The sequence below is a fragment of the Microtus ochrogaster genome, unplaced genomic scaffold (assembly GCF_000317375.1).
Source record: "Microtus ochrogaster isolate Prairie Vole_2 unplaced genomic scaffold, MicOch1.0 UNK1, whole genome shotgun sequence".
In the NCBI taxonomy this organism is placed as follows: Eukaryota; Metazoa; Chordata; class Mammalia; order Rodentia; family Cricetidae; genus Microtus; species Microtus ochrogaster.
The window spans coordinates 3692397-3706199 of record NW_004949099.1 but is presented as its reverse complement, the minus strand read 5'-3'; the positions used below and the strand labels follow the sequence as shown (position 1 = coordinate 3706199).

General features: G+C 51.6%; 1 protein-coding gene across 2 annotated transcripts in view; it reads left to right on the top strand.

The window, feature by feature from the left end:
* The first annotated feature begins 10639 nt into the window (after positions 1–10639).
* Plxna1 (plexin A1) overlaps positions 10640–13803 on the top strand; it is a 46985-nt gene continuing 43821 nt past the window's right edge. The window contains exon 1 of one of the 2 annotated variants that reach the window (XR_003378487.1): positions 10640–10827. The gene's annotated coding sequence lies outside the window, so the exon portion shown is untranslated. The remainder of the gene's footprint in view (positions 10828–13803) is intronic. The other variant, XM_005364857.2, reaches the window with a different exon arrangement.

The following is a 13803-nucleotide window of genomic DNA, read 5'->3' as shown; positions in this document are numbered from 1 at the left end:
TTGCTAAAGTTTGACTATGGAATGTATGAACCAATTACATGGTTATTCAGCCTCAAAACACACTTGGTAATGAGTTGGGTTTTAAACCAGCAGCAGGTAGGGATGGCTGAGTCTGGACCCAGGGAGCTCCTCTCCACCCTTGCCTGCTTCCTCCCCAGAGAATAGGAGCCTGAAGAATGCCCATGTTCTGGAGAGTCAGGGTCTGGGCATACTGGGACCATGTGTCAACCAGACTCCTTCGGCATGAGCAGAAGACCCTAACCACCAGCCAACTTAAACAAAAATGTGAGTGATTGAGATGTTCAGAAGGAAGCCTCAGGCATGGCTCGATCTAGGGGCTGAAACTCTTTTCTCTTCTGACTCAGCTGTCTTTCTATGTTGCCATTATTCTTGGACACTGTGAGGTGTCCCAGCAAGTCTCACTTTATCCTTATAAAGTTTCTCTCCCCTGGATTTGCAGTTTGAGATTCAAGATCATTTTTTTAAAGCACCTCACAGCTATATGTCTAACAGCAGGAAACTCAAGTGTTTCATAAACATGGAAGAGAGGCATGGATGGTGCAGCTTTGGGGGAGCTCTACATGTATGAGGCTCTGAGTTTCACACCCCCCGTTCTGTGAAGTTGGGGTAAAGCTCAAGTGATGATGTCTTTCTGCAGGAATGCAAAATAAAACCACCCAGAAGTCCTACATACCCAGCCAAGGCAGAAATGATAGCAAACAGCCTCCTGGAGGCTCCCTGCTACTGCAGTGGTGTAGAAGGCTTGATGGTTTTGTTTGTTCTCTGTTTGGGGGGAGGAGTTGTTTTGTTTGGGTTTTGTTTTTGGTTTGTTGTTGTTGTTTTTTTTTTTTTACATGTGTGTATAGGTGTTTTGCCTGCGTGTATGTCTGTGCACAATGTGTGTGCAGTGCCCGCAGAGGTCAGATGAGGGTGTAGGGTCACCTGAGATTAGAGCTACAAGAAGTAGTGAGCCAACATGTGGATGCTGGAAACAACCCCAGTCCTCTGGAAGAACCAACAGTGTTCTTCACCAGCTGGTGGTTTCTTAAGGTGCTGGGACGCCCCGTTTCTCTGCTGGTTGGCACTCAAGAGAATGACCCTTTTTGTCCTCTCTGCCCATACAGGATGTCACATAGATTTATTTACAGAAGTCAAGAATTTAGAGCAATCCTACCTGTGTTCCTAGGACGTCACACTGCACAGTGAGCAGCTAGAACTACCCAGTCCTGCGAGAGAGAAACCTGCACAGAACCCACTGCTGTGTTTGCTTTCTTTCAAGATAGTGTGCATATATGCATGCATGTACATGCATGTAGATTCCCACATAGGTCACAGGTGTTGGATCTCTTTGGAGCTGGAGTTACAGATAGTTACAAGCCACCTGGCATGGACACTGGGACCAAATTTCAGTTCTCTGGAAGATCTATATGTACTCCGTAACAGCTGAACCATCTCTCCAACCCATGCATTTGCTTGGTTTTGTTGTTGTTGTTTTGTTTTTTGTTTTTTTTCTCCCCAACAGGACCACAAACCTGGGCTGGCCCAGCACACATCTCATCAGTCTGGGTTAGTTCCAGGCCCAGCCAGCTGGGTCATCAGTCGCAGGCTGCAGTGCAGGCATGTCCAGGCTGTTCCTCAGTAGCAAGTGCGTGCACCTGGCTACTACCAGCTTCCCTTGCAGCTGTCTTTTTGCTGCTGTTGGGCCCAGCTCCTGGAGGCTACCAACTGTCCTGTGACCCTCACTTTCATAAGGCTGTCTTTTACCTTGCATGGCATATCACAGAGGATCCCTGCCCCTTTGCCCTGTCTATCCATTAGAAGCTAGTCACACACCATAGTACTGGTGGAAACAGATGCAAGACTACAGAACTCATGCTGACATGGACACAGGGATGGTAGGGAGCAACAGAAAAGTCACCCTGGATACCTTCACATCCTTTGTCATCTCTACTTCCACCCTAGATGAAGAGCAAGTGAATGGTGCCTTGCTGGTAGGAATGGGGGACTTTCATATATGTGTGTAACCATAAAATGGTGTGGTGCTGTCTGTTCAAACCTGTGCACTTTGTGTAAATGAAGAGGAGGAGGGGGACGTAGGAGTGGGAAAGTAAATGGGGGAGAGAGGGAGATCTCCATCTCCAGGAACACCTGAGGAATTAACACTCAACGTTTTGCTAAGAGGAAAAACAAAACACACATGAAAGTTTCTGAGCAGCAGATTGTGCCTGCCCAGGACTGAAGATGCCCAGGCTGGCTATGTGAGCCCAGGCTGCCTTGAGTTCTCACCTGCCACCCCAAGTGGGGCTTGAAGACAGGCCTCTCCTTGTGTTTCATTTTCTGTACTGCTTGAGTAAAAAGAAAAGAGCACCTGTTTTAACCACTGAAACACTGGTTGTTTAACCAAAGGTGACTGATTGAAAGCCCTGGGTTCTGGAGTTGTCACCCTGCTGCCCCACACAGAGTACAGTTGAGAGGTACATGCATAGTAGTTTCAGGCTAAGGAAAGTTCTTTATTTCCTAAACTGTGGTTGTAAGGAAGGGCCATTTGGGTGATTCTATTGCATCAGAGCCATGTGAGAAAGATGTTCTGAGCACACCTGAGAATAAAGGTAAGGTGGAGCCAAAAGTGAATCCGGCCGTGCCTGAAGCTCAGTGTCCTTGGGCCCTTCAGCGTGAGTCTGCAGTTATCTGTGGGAAGAAGCAAAACCAGGTTTCCACAAGGATGGATGTCGGCCAGCCCAGCCTGTGAGATCCTGCCCATTGCTGATATCTGGGGCCCATTCTGACTAGCTATTAAATATTTGGAATGTCATTTTAGAGCCTGCTCTGTGAGTCAGAATATGTTGATACTCAGGAAGGGTTTTTAGGGCATGGAATGTGGATCTATGGAGTGTGTGCTGTCTTCGAGCTCTTCTGGGCCAGTTCCCCGACACTGTGGACAGTGCCCAAGAAGGACAGACTGAGGAGCTACATAAGAGCCAATGATTCTGGTGCCTCATACATTCCCTGTGGATCTTAACCCATGCCGAGGAATGTCAGGACCTATGACAGACGCCTCTGTTTTTGAGCTAGTGCCAGCACAAGCCAAAAAGCACAAGCTGCTGGCGTTCAGTTCAGGCCATTCTGGCCCAAATAGAGGCCTGGGGAGGCTGAAGCCATGGCTAAGCCCAGCAGGGTGACCTCGTGGAGTGAAATCCTTCCAGAATAGGGTGACCGCAGAGCACAGCACATGGTGTCAGGGAAATCCTGAGGGTAGCAGGGACAGAGCAAGGGTTTGGGGTAGAGCCAGCTATAGAGAGAAGGGGCCTCTATTGCACAGCCCGTTCTGTCACTGGCTCTTTGGGTTTGGTGCCTGGCCATCCAGTGCAACTTGGTCTGTGTCCTGAAGCATGTCACTCTGCCTCATGATGATCCATACTCACACACCCCCTTTTCACTGTTGGTCACAAAGCCTGTGAGTCTTTCCCTTTTGCCATGGTCTTCCAATCTGTCCATTGCCCATGAGCCTCCAAAAGACCCTGAGATATCTGCCTGTGTGTCTGCTTGCTGTTTCTGAGGGAAATCATAACTTCCCTGGGCCATTCCTGGAATGGGGGCTTCCTTGGAGAGTTGATGCACAGGGAAGAGAAGGTTACAGGACTACCTGGAAAGGCTCCCTGGATACCTTCCTTTCCTTTGTCATCTCTGCTCCCACCCTAGACTTGGAGCAAGTGAATAGTGACAGGGGCCACAGTCACTGGGGCACTCCAAGTCCCTATAATAGCTTCAGAGGGTGGACCCTGGAAACCCTGTGACAGCTCTGTCCAAGAGGCAACACTTGCACCAAGCTGGAAAAGAGTCAAAGCAATAACCAAGAAACTTTCTAAAACTTATTTTGAAATGATAACAATTAAAGGCTTAACAGGAAGTTGGAAAGAGCAGAAGGACTCTTATGTTCACTTCACCATTGTCCCCAGTGGTCACATCTTATATGACACCCTATTGAGACAAGGGCATTGGTTCTGGTGTCAGCAAGTTCTTTGTCATTTGTCATGTGGCACCATGTTGAGAGATGTGCATGCATCTTCTGGTCCTGTCTCCCTTTTCTTTTGAAGCCACCAGGATTCAAAGGGGTCCTACAATTGATCTCCTCTAGTCTTAGTGCCCTCACAGATCCTGCCCTAGACACCATAGGAGAGCTTCTGCCCCTTAAAATCCCACAGGGGGATTAACCTTTTATATACAAACTTTAGGGGCCCTAACTCAACCATGGCCAAACCAGAGTGCCCTGATAACCTCCAGCTTGTCCTCCATCTCTGTAATGCTTTCATCCCCAAATTATTAGACAAATGGAATCATGCCATTTATTTTCTGTAACTACTGATAATATGGCTGCCTGCCATTTTAATTTTTGCTTTGCTTCCAGCTTGTTTGGTTTTCTTTTTCCTGTTTAGTATTTACTTTTGGATTCCCTGCCTTATTTTTAGTATCTGTGCAGGTTTATGTGGTTAGTGAGTATTACATCATTTATCGGGACATCAGACAATGTCTAAATTTAGATTCTCTACAGATGTCTGTTGCATTTACCTGTCTCTTTCTCTTACTATTTTCCTTGCTGCCAAATTCTTTTTTTTTTATCATTTTCTTTCTGCTATATTATGGCTTTCTTTAGCTGCAAGGAGTGTGCACATATATGGACTGAAAAGTCTGCTGTTGAACACCTTTTGTTTCCATGTATGTCCCTGAAGGATAGTTTCACTGGGTATAAAAAAAATCATGATTACCATGGTTTTTTTAGCATTTAATAATGTTCTGCATCTTTATGGACTCCAAAATTTCTAATGAGAAATCTGTGTTATTTGAATTTCTTTCCTCCCTAGTGAAAGTGATATTTCTCTATAGCTGCTTTCAAGATTTTTTTTTAAGTTTTTGCAAGTGTGATGCATGTTAGTGTGGATTTCTTTAGATTTTGCTATTTGGGGTTCATTCAGCTTCTTGAATCTTTAAGGTTATTGCTTTTGCCTGAGTTTACAATTTCCAGTTATTATTCCTTTGGATATTTTCCCAGCTTCCCACTTTTTCTTCTCCTTCTGGCACTTGGATAACATGAATGTTACATGTTGTTTAATCCCAGGAGGCTTGATCTGTTCCCCTCCCCACATAAACTATTTTCCCTCTGCTTTTTAGACTAGATAGTTTTTACTCGTCTGTCTTCAGGCTCAATAGATTGTTCTTCTGTTCCCTCACTTTTGTTTTTGTCTTCATATGATGTAGCTATTTCCTTAGTAAGAGTCCATATTTTCATTGTTTCATTCATGGTCATAATTGCTCATTCAGGCATCTTTTATGATGACTGTTTAACAATCATCAGCTCGTGCCAATACTGATGTCATCCCTGTTATGATACCTTTCATTCAATTTGAGATGGTCCTTGCTATGACAGGTGATCTTTTTACTGAAATAGAATTATATCATGTCTTCTCTCCATTTCCTCCATCCAGCACCTCCCAGCTGCCCTCCCTTGAGCCCTCCCAGTATTCCCTTTGACTTTCAAGTTGACCTTCTCTTTATTATTGTTACAGACAGACATATGTATGTTTATGTATATACAAACATATATATATATAAAATATAAAAATATATATAAATAGAACCTACTGAGTTTGTTTGTATGTATATGGTTTCAAGGCTGACCTCTCTGCACTAGACAGCCAGTAATGAGGCTCATTCCTGGGAGAAGCTAAGCCTCCTCCTTCTGGCAGTCATTAGTTGCCTGTAGTTCTTTGTCTGTGTATCAGACCACTTTCCATGTTAACATATCCATAGACATAATCATTGTTCCAAGAAACCTCCTTTCAAATAGTTGGTCAGGGTAGTCAAAGTAGTTCCCAAAATAAAATAGCTTATAGAGGTAGGCCGTGGTTGCCTCTTGGGTATCTTTATTTGAGTGTCTTTATTTTGTTTGGTTTATTTTATCAGCCCTCGAACACTTGGGGTTTGGCATGTGGAGACTCTGAATCTTGTTTCCTCCTTCTGTGTCATAGTTGTCCTCTTTTGCCTGGCACCTATGGGCAGAGTGGCACTGCCCATCATTGTCTAGAGGAGAGAGAAATCTAGCCTCTATACTTCCACCTAGCTATTTATAGCACAGAGGAAAAAAATAATCACCAGCAAAGCCAGGAGACTCGTGTCTTGCTTCTCTGATACTTGGCGAAGGGCTCCCAAGTCTTAGAGTGGAGGTTTCTAGGGTAGCTAGAGAGGCTTTCCATCCTTGAGGCCATCATCAGAGCCACTGACTTGGAGAGAGTACCAAAGCCCATGACCACAGGAGATCCTGCATACCTGCCTTCCAGTTTTTTCATCAGCAACACCCCAGTGAGCCCAGACCCTGGTGAGCTACTATCACCTGCATCTATCTGTCAGCTGTGGGGAGGGCAGAACAGGATGGGCAGGCTGGGAGAGTGCTTGGGGCCAAGCAAGCCCTCCATCCGCAGCACCAGCTCCTAGCCTAGGTGCTTGTTCTCCTCCTTCCTTTAGAGTGCTGGACAATAGCCAAGACCAAACATGGGCCCATGAACACCTTCCACTGACTTCCTCCTGTTTCTGCCCACATTTACATTGACCCTTTCTGTCCAGGGAGCAGAATGGGTTTCCCAGAGTGCGAGTGACTGCACCCAACCCCATGTCTGCTCATCAGGCGTCCCAGGATCTGAGGTGTAAAGACAAGCCAATGGCTGGGGAGCTCTTCTCTTACACACCTCCTCCATAGATATCAAGGAAACCAGAGGACCATGCCACAGGCTGGGGATGACTGGGTGTACAAAGTTCTGGCAGGAACAGTAGAGGGGTGTTGTCAGAGACTGGGGCTGGGCCCTGGTCTCCTTTAGGGACACAGAAATTACACAAGGGCTGGGAGGGCATATGGTGAGCCAGAGGAGTAAGCAGGCCAGCAGGTGGAGGTATGAGTCCTCTATTCTGGGGAGCTGTACAAGTGCATGTTTTTTTAATATGTTTTCTATATACACAAGTGTTTCACATGTATGTATATGTGTCTCTCTGTGAGCTCACTTGTGTGTTCATGACTGCATATGTGGGTGCAAGCAATACATGTGCACATGTATGTATATTTATATATACATGTGTATGTATGCCTGAGTTTATGTGCATGTGACTGAATGTGTGTATGCCTGAGTGTGAGTGCATATGTGTACAGTGGACCTTTCATGCCTAATCCGTTGGCTTGGTCTTGTGCATGTTGTCTCACTCACTGTGAGTGCATATGTGTACATTTGTATATATGCCTGAGTACATGTATGTATGCATAAGCATGAGTGCCACGTATGTGTCTGTGAGTGCAAGCATGTACGCATGTCTGGTTTTATGCAAATATACCTATACATGTATAAATGTCTGTGATATGTGTGAGTGACATACATGTATGTGTAGAGGATTATAAGTAGGAGGTACTCCACCAACTCTGTTTTGGCCCTCCTTGGATCATAGATAGAAAGCTAACAACAGGCAGTGGGGTGGAAGCCAGAGACAGGAGGGGTCCACATCCTCCAGCCAAGAGATGGCAGGAGGGAAGAGGATGGAATGGGCAAAGAGGCACTGATGTGGGAACAGGCAGACTGGAATGATCGGCCTCCAGCTTTAACCTGGGCCTGGGAGAATTGGCCCTCTAGGGTGTCTGGGCTCGCCCTATTCTGTCCTCCTTACCTCTTATTCCTAATATAGGGTTGTCTGTAGGAAGGGAGAACCAGCTAAGCCATTTCTGTAGGAGGGTCTCTCACATGTGCAGAAATGGCCCTGAGACTGTTTAGGGCTAGCACATATAAAGGGGCCTTAAGAACTGGTCGGGCGCCCGGAACAGAACTTGGTTCCTGGGAGCCCTCCCTCCTCTCCAGTTGCTGCTGTCTGTACTGCATCAGGCAGGGAAGTGACCCCCAAGGGGAAACCCAGAGGGAGAAGCCCTAGCAGTCACAGTCACGGCAGCTGTGCTGACTCACATCCCCTCCCTCAAGTGTGGTCAAGAGCCCTAAAGCTGCAGACCAGTTTCAATCCCAGCTTTTCTCTGGCCACTGGCTTTCTACTTCTGCTTCAGGGGACTTCTCGGCTCCCCACAAAACAAGACATAACTGAGGGACAGTGCAGTTGACAGGCCGAGGGATCTGAGGAAGCCACTAACCTAGACTAATCCAAAGCAACAGCCCCTTGCCATTTTTTATCCAGAAAAGGGCATGTAGAGGTGATCTGATTCTTTGATCCATATATTCTGGATACCTATCCATTGTCATTTGTATGGTACTGTAAGAGGTTTTTGAGATCCTGACTTGTCCCCGTATTGCTTCCTTTAGAGTGAACAGAAAATATTCATTTTAATGTAGCCAAATCGATCCATACTTTAATTCTTTCTTTGTCTTAGACTCCTGTTTAAGAAAGCTTTCTTGGGAGATGCCCCACTTGGGTACTGGGATCTGAACTCAGTCCTTGTGATTGAGCACCCAGCCCTCTTACCACTCAGTCTTCTCTCTCCACCCACCGCCACCACACCCCAAACCCTGTCCCATATAGTTTTCTCTGTCATACTCAGGCCTCCCATCACCCGAACCGGGTGACTGTGTATGACATTATTTGACATGAGATAGGGACTCCTGAAGGTTCCAACAGGGTAAAACAGTTGATTTCCAAAGTTCTTGATGTTCGTTAGTGAATAGACAGATGTTGCTGAAAAGGGGTGGAAAAGACATTGGAGACAGGGATTTAAGAGCAGCCTGTAGTAAAGTTCCTGGAAGAATTCTCAGGGTTGGGAAATGCAGGCTAGAGGGGCTGCTGAATGGCACCAGAGTTTATGGTTGTACTTTGGGGAGACAGGTACAGATGGAATTCCAAGGTAACCCCAAGCTGAGTTTTGACCACACGCAGCCCCAACTTTCTCAGAGAAGCTGGAGATGAGGACCTTCCTCCAAGCAGAAGCCAGTGTTTTCATGGGCATTGCTGATGGCAAAAGAGAAAGAGCCTTGAGTGCCTGCCAAGTGGAACTTTGGAAGACAGGTCTGCAAAGGAGACCAGGCAGGTGTGGGCAGAGGCAGCCAGCCTCTCGAGCCAAGGAGCAGAGGCAACTTGGGAAACAACTGGATGAGCACATCCCCAGGTTGGCAGTGGCCTTCACATTGTTTCCTCCCCAAAGTGCTGCAAGTAAGCTACGGAGTCTGTGAGGCAGGTAAAGCTGTGGAGTGGACAGCACAGTCAAACATAAAAAGCAGCCATGTCAGCTCTGGACCGGGTGTGCAGCTGGGAAGCCCATGGGTTGAGCTGGACCTCTGGGCTGGGCTCCAGGCTCTGCTACCAACCAGCTAGGGAGCTTGGACAAATCATGTGGACTAAGCAGTCTCAGTCTACGCCATCCGTACAGCACAGCAGAGATTTGTACCTTCAGCGTGGAGTGCCTGTGAGGTCAGACGGCAAGTGTGAGAGAAGAGCCTCGCCACTATCTCCCCCTCAGCCTGGCAAAGTCAAAGCACAGCCTTTCCCACTGTTGCTGACAGTTGTCCACCATGCAGAGGGGTGGGACTTCACTGGGGAAAACCAGTTTGCAGTGTCTGCTGAAGCTAAACACACACCTATGGCCCTGCTCTCCATGGTGGGGAATCCTAAGGCATCAACAGAGAGGAGGGTTAACTGTCCAGGGTGGCCTACACCACACAGTGAGAGCAAAGACTGTCCTAGAGCCCCTTCTTTCCTCTCAGAGAGGATAGTGGGACCCCATTTCTATAGCATCCCAAATAAGCCACACAAAAGAATATGTCATTCAGGGGGACAAATATAAATGGTCACACCCAGAGAAAAGCCAGGCAAGGATGAGCACAGGGAAAGAGGGTGATGGCTGCCTGGGAGAAAAAGAAGTAGGGACAACGGTCCTTACCGGGTAAGTGCACTGAGTCCCCCAGGCTGTGCCCAGCCAGCGCTTCCCCTCCCACGACCACCTTTTGTGGTTGCTCTGTTCCGTGCTGTGCGCGCGCGGCTGCCTGCCTTGCTTTGGTCCAGCTGCCTTGCACCGGATTACCTTCCCGAGAGAGAAAGGTTCTCTTTGCGCCCAAGACCCGGCGCACCCAGCTCTGCAGGCCAGCCCCGCGCCCACGGTCCGCCTGACACTGTCTCTCTCCTGCTGGGGTGGTCTTAACACGCCCCGCTGCAGGAACGCATACCGGACGGGTCAGTCATCCCTGAGCTTGGTTATCTTGGCACTCGCCACCGCCTGGGGCCTGTGAGGTGCAGTGCCCGTCCCACCTAACAGATTGGGCGCAAAAGCCAAGATGAGGACAAGTGCTTCCTACAGCCTCAGTTTACCCTTTGGTGGACGAAAGCTCGGCTTCCAGCCCGTGCTCGTTATAGAGTGCACCAAGTCCTGGGACTACCCCAACCACCTCATGCACCCCCGCCCCTCCTCACCACCACACACACATACACCAACCCAGAGTTTTAAGGCTGAGATGACTTTGCCCTTTGAAGGCAAGCGGTGGGGCCCGATGCGCGCGCTGTCGGCGCGGGGCCGAGCGCCCCCTGCAGGACATTGGGGGTCCCGCCCCGCCTCCCGGCCCCGCCCCCCGGCTTCGGTAGGCGCATGCGCGCGGCACAGCGCTCCGCGGGGCGGCGAGAGCGAGGCCGGTCCGCAGCCGCGCGGCGCTCAGCGCCCCATTCATGCTGGGCAGCGGCGACGCAGCCACGCAGCGGAGCGGAGCCCGGGCGCAGCGGCCTCGGCGGCCTGCGCGGCGTGGGCGGCCCCGCGGAGGGGCAAGCGGCAGGGCGCGGCGATGGCCGGCGGCGGGGCGCGCCCGGGGTTGTCGGGTGAGTCGGGGCGCAACTTTCCCCGCGGGCAGCGGGAGCCTCATCGCGGCCCAGGGTCCCGAGTGGCTGTGGGGGGCGCTGGCGGTGGCCAGGGGGTGTGCGCGGGGACTGCGGCGCGCGTGTCCGCGGCTGGCGTGTCCTGCGGCTCCGGCCGGGCGCCCGCGTGTGTCCGGGCGCGGTCTCCGCGAAAGGCTGCCGCGTCCCGGCGGGTCGCATCGCGTAAGGGCCCCTACGATCCGGGCGGCGCAGTGTCTATGGTCGCAGTCGTGGCCCCCTCCTTCAGGCAGAATAGAAAGTTTGCAGTGTACCCGCGAGGAGGGCCCTGCGGGTGCCCATGTCGGCCCGTGTAGCGCCGGGTCGGACCGGGCCGCGGGTGGGGACGTGGGCCGCAGGCGAGCGCCGCGCTGGGCAGGCCCGGGCAGGGCCGCGGGATTTGGGGAGGTCCCAGGCTGCGCCCTGGGCCGGCCTCGGGCCATGGGGTGGAAGTTGCAAGGATTCGTGGGGACTCCCGCCCCCTCCGGCCCCGGCGCGCGAGTGGGCTCCGCGGCCATCCCCGGCCCGCAGGCCCTCCACCCGGCGGCTGCAAGGGGCGGTGCGGTGCCACCGGAGAGGCCGCCGGCTCGGGCCTCCTCGGCCTCCCCCTGCGCAGGGCCTCCACGGGGTCATTCCTTCTGTGGAGGCTTCGCCCCTTGCTTCCTGGACGGTCCCAGGCCTGGTGTGTGTCGAGGACGGTGGCGGTGGTGGGCTTACTCTGACTGCAGCGGTGAAGGGCGAGCATAGACTCCAGGGAGGCCCTTCTGTCTACAGAGACCCCAGGTGCAGCCCCGAAGGGGATGAGAAGGCTTCTGAGGGGCTACTAGGTGCCAGGAGCTGTCTCAGGCTCATCTGTGGGGTGCTGGGACCACGCCCCTTGAAAGAAAGGGGTGTGTTGGGGGGATGGGAAGGAACTGAGCCTCTGCCCCTCAGCCAGGCTCCTACCTCTGGCTCACTGTCCCCTGGTGCTGCCTACCCCCTCCAGCAGGTCCTGGGGGTCTTCAGTCCTGTGGTGGTGGTACTATCTTGTGTGTGTCCAGCCCTTCGGGAGCACCCCCAATTTTCCAAGTCCTTTGCGTGTTGAGGGTGAGCAGGAGGGGATAGTGGTGCTACGTTGGGCTGGCCAAGAGTCTGGTGGGTCTGGGAAACACTCAGCTTGTGCCCTAGGCAGAGGCGCAAACCAGGGATTCTGCTTCAGGACTAAACAGTCAGGTAGTGGGGAGGTGGCAGCTTGGAGCCCACCCAAGGTGTCTTCAGGCACAGAGGACAGCATGGGTGGAGGCTTGAGGTCTGTGTGCAAGGTTGGCTGGTATATGTTCTTGGGTTTGGGGCCAGACAAGATGTCGTGGACAAAGCCACATCCCATGGAACCTCTGGCCAGGAGTATGGGACCCCAAGGAAGGCCAGAAGCTGGCACCTTTTCTGGACAGGACTCCAAAGCCTCCAGGTAGAGAGTAGGCCACTGGAGACCATCTCCTGTGACCTCCCATAGGGTGGGGCAGGGTGACAAGGCAAAGCAGTCCTCTGGCTGCTGAGGGGGAAACCACTGGGTGAAATGACAGCAAGACCAGCCTGTCCACACCCATTAGGCTCCAGAGCATCGGGACCCAGGGAGCAAGCTGTACCCGTGTGAGGGCTCTGGGGTCTTTGTTTCTGAGCAAGAACCATGGTGTCATCCCAGCTTAGGAGAGGACAGGATACCAGCTCAGTGCACTCCACTGGAGGCCTGTTCCAGAGTGGCCCCTGACTGAGGCCCCCACCTCCAAGCCTGGCCTCTCTCCCTGGGTCCCTGCTGCGCACACCCAGCACCACCGTGGTCCTCCTGTCTGCATCACACTTGTTCGTGTTGGGGAGCTGTGGCCGTTCGTGCTGCCCCGTTAGCGTTTCCAGCAGGTGTGTTCTCCAAGCCATCCTTCCAGAACACCTCCACCCCGCCAGTATCCCCTGGACCTGGTTCTCCTAGAGCACATAGAGAGGCCCCTCTGGGGGCTTCTGTAGTCTAAGTTGGCCAGGCAACTCACAGAACCCAGAGCCTGTCTGTTCCCTTCCCCCAGCCTGGCCCAGCACCCAGTATCAGGCCCTACTTTGTGGGCACACAGGGTTTTCTCAGTGTACCTGGCTCCTTTTCCTACCTGGGGTCTCTATAGAAGCTCTAGCTTTTACCTTTCTGACAGGGCTGGCTGTGTGACCTTGGATCTGTTGGAGTCCTGAGTCTCCTCTTTAAACTAGAGAAAGTAGCCCAGGCGTCCTTGCTAGTCTTTGTGCGTGGTAGGTGTGGGCTTGGAGTCCCCTCTTTTCCTGGCCGGCAGCCCTGTGCCCCCCAGGCCAATCCCTTCTCAGCAACTCCTGTTGGGAGGCAGGGGAGTGGGCCCAGAGCCAGGCTGGAGTTTGGATGGTAGCTTCTTCAGCCAGGTCCCTCCTGTTTAATATAAAAAGTAGGGCCCGTAATTGCATTAAGACGTGTATAATTATCCCGGAGGAGGGGAGAGCCCAGCCCCTGGTAATTGCAGGCCTGCTTTGAACTGATAAATGGTGAGTGATTCATGTTTTCTTTGGAGTTCACACGGACTCAGTGCTCAGCCCAGGCCCGTTTTGTCTGCAAGCAACCTGCTCTAGAGTCTGCTTTGGTTTTGGGGGTAGGGGACTTGTGGGTGTTCTCTCTTCTTGGCTGCCTGTGGAGGCCCCTGGTGGCTGCTGGTCTTGGGGCATAAGGCAGCTGAAGATAGCCTGCTGGGAGGTTTCCTGCAAGGTGCTACCACCCTGCATCTGCTCTGGGATTTAGTCAACACTTTTTGCTTTCCTGAGCCTTAATTTCCCCATCTGGATTGATGCTGAGGGTAGCTTTTGTCCGGGCCTGGCTGACTACTCCTAGTGCCTTGGCTTCACTTGTTCTCTCAGTCGCAAGTGTTTGCTGAATCCGCTTGGGCCCAGTGGCTCTGGAGA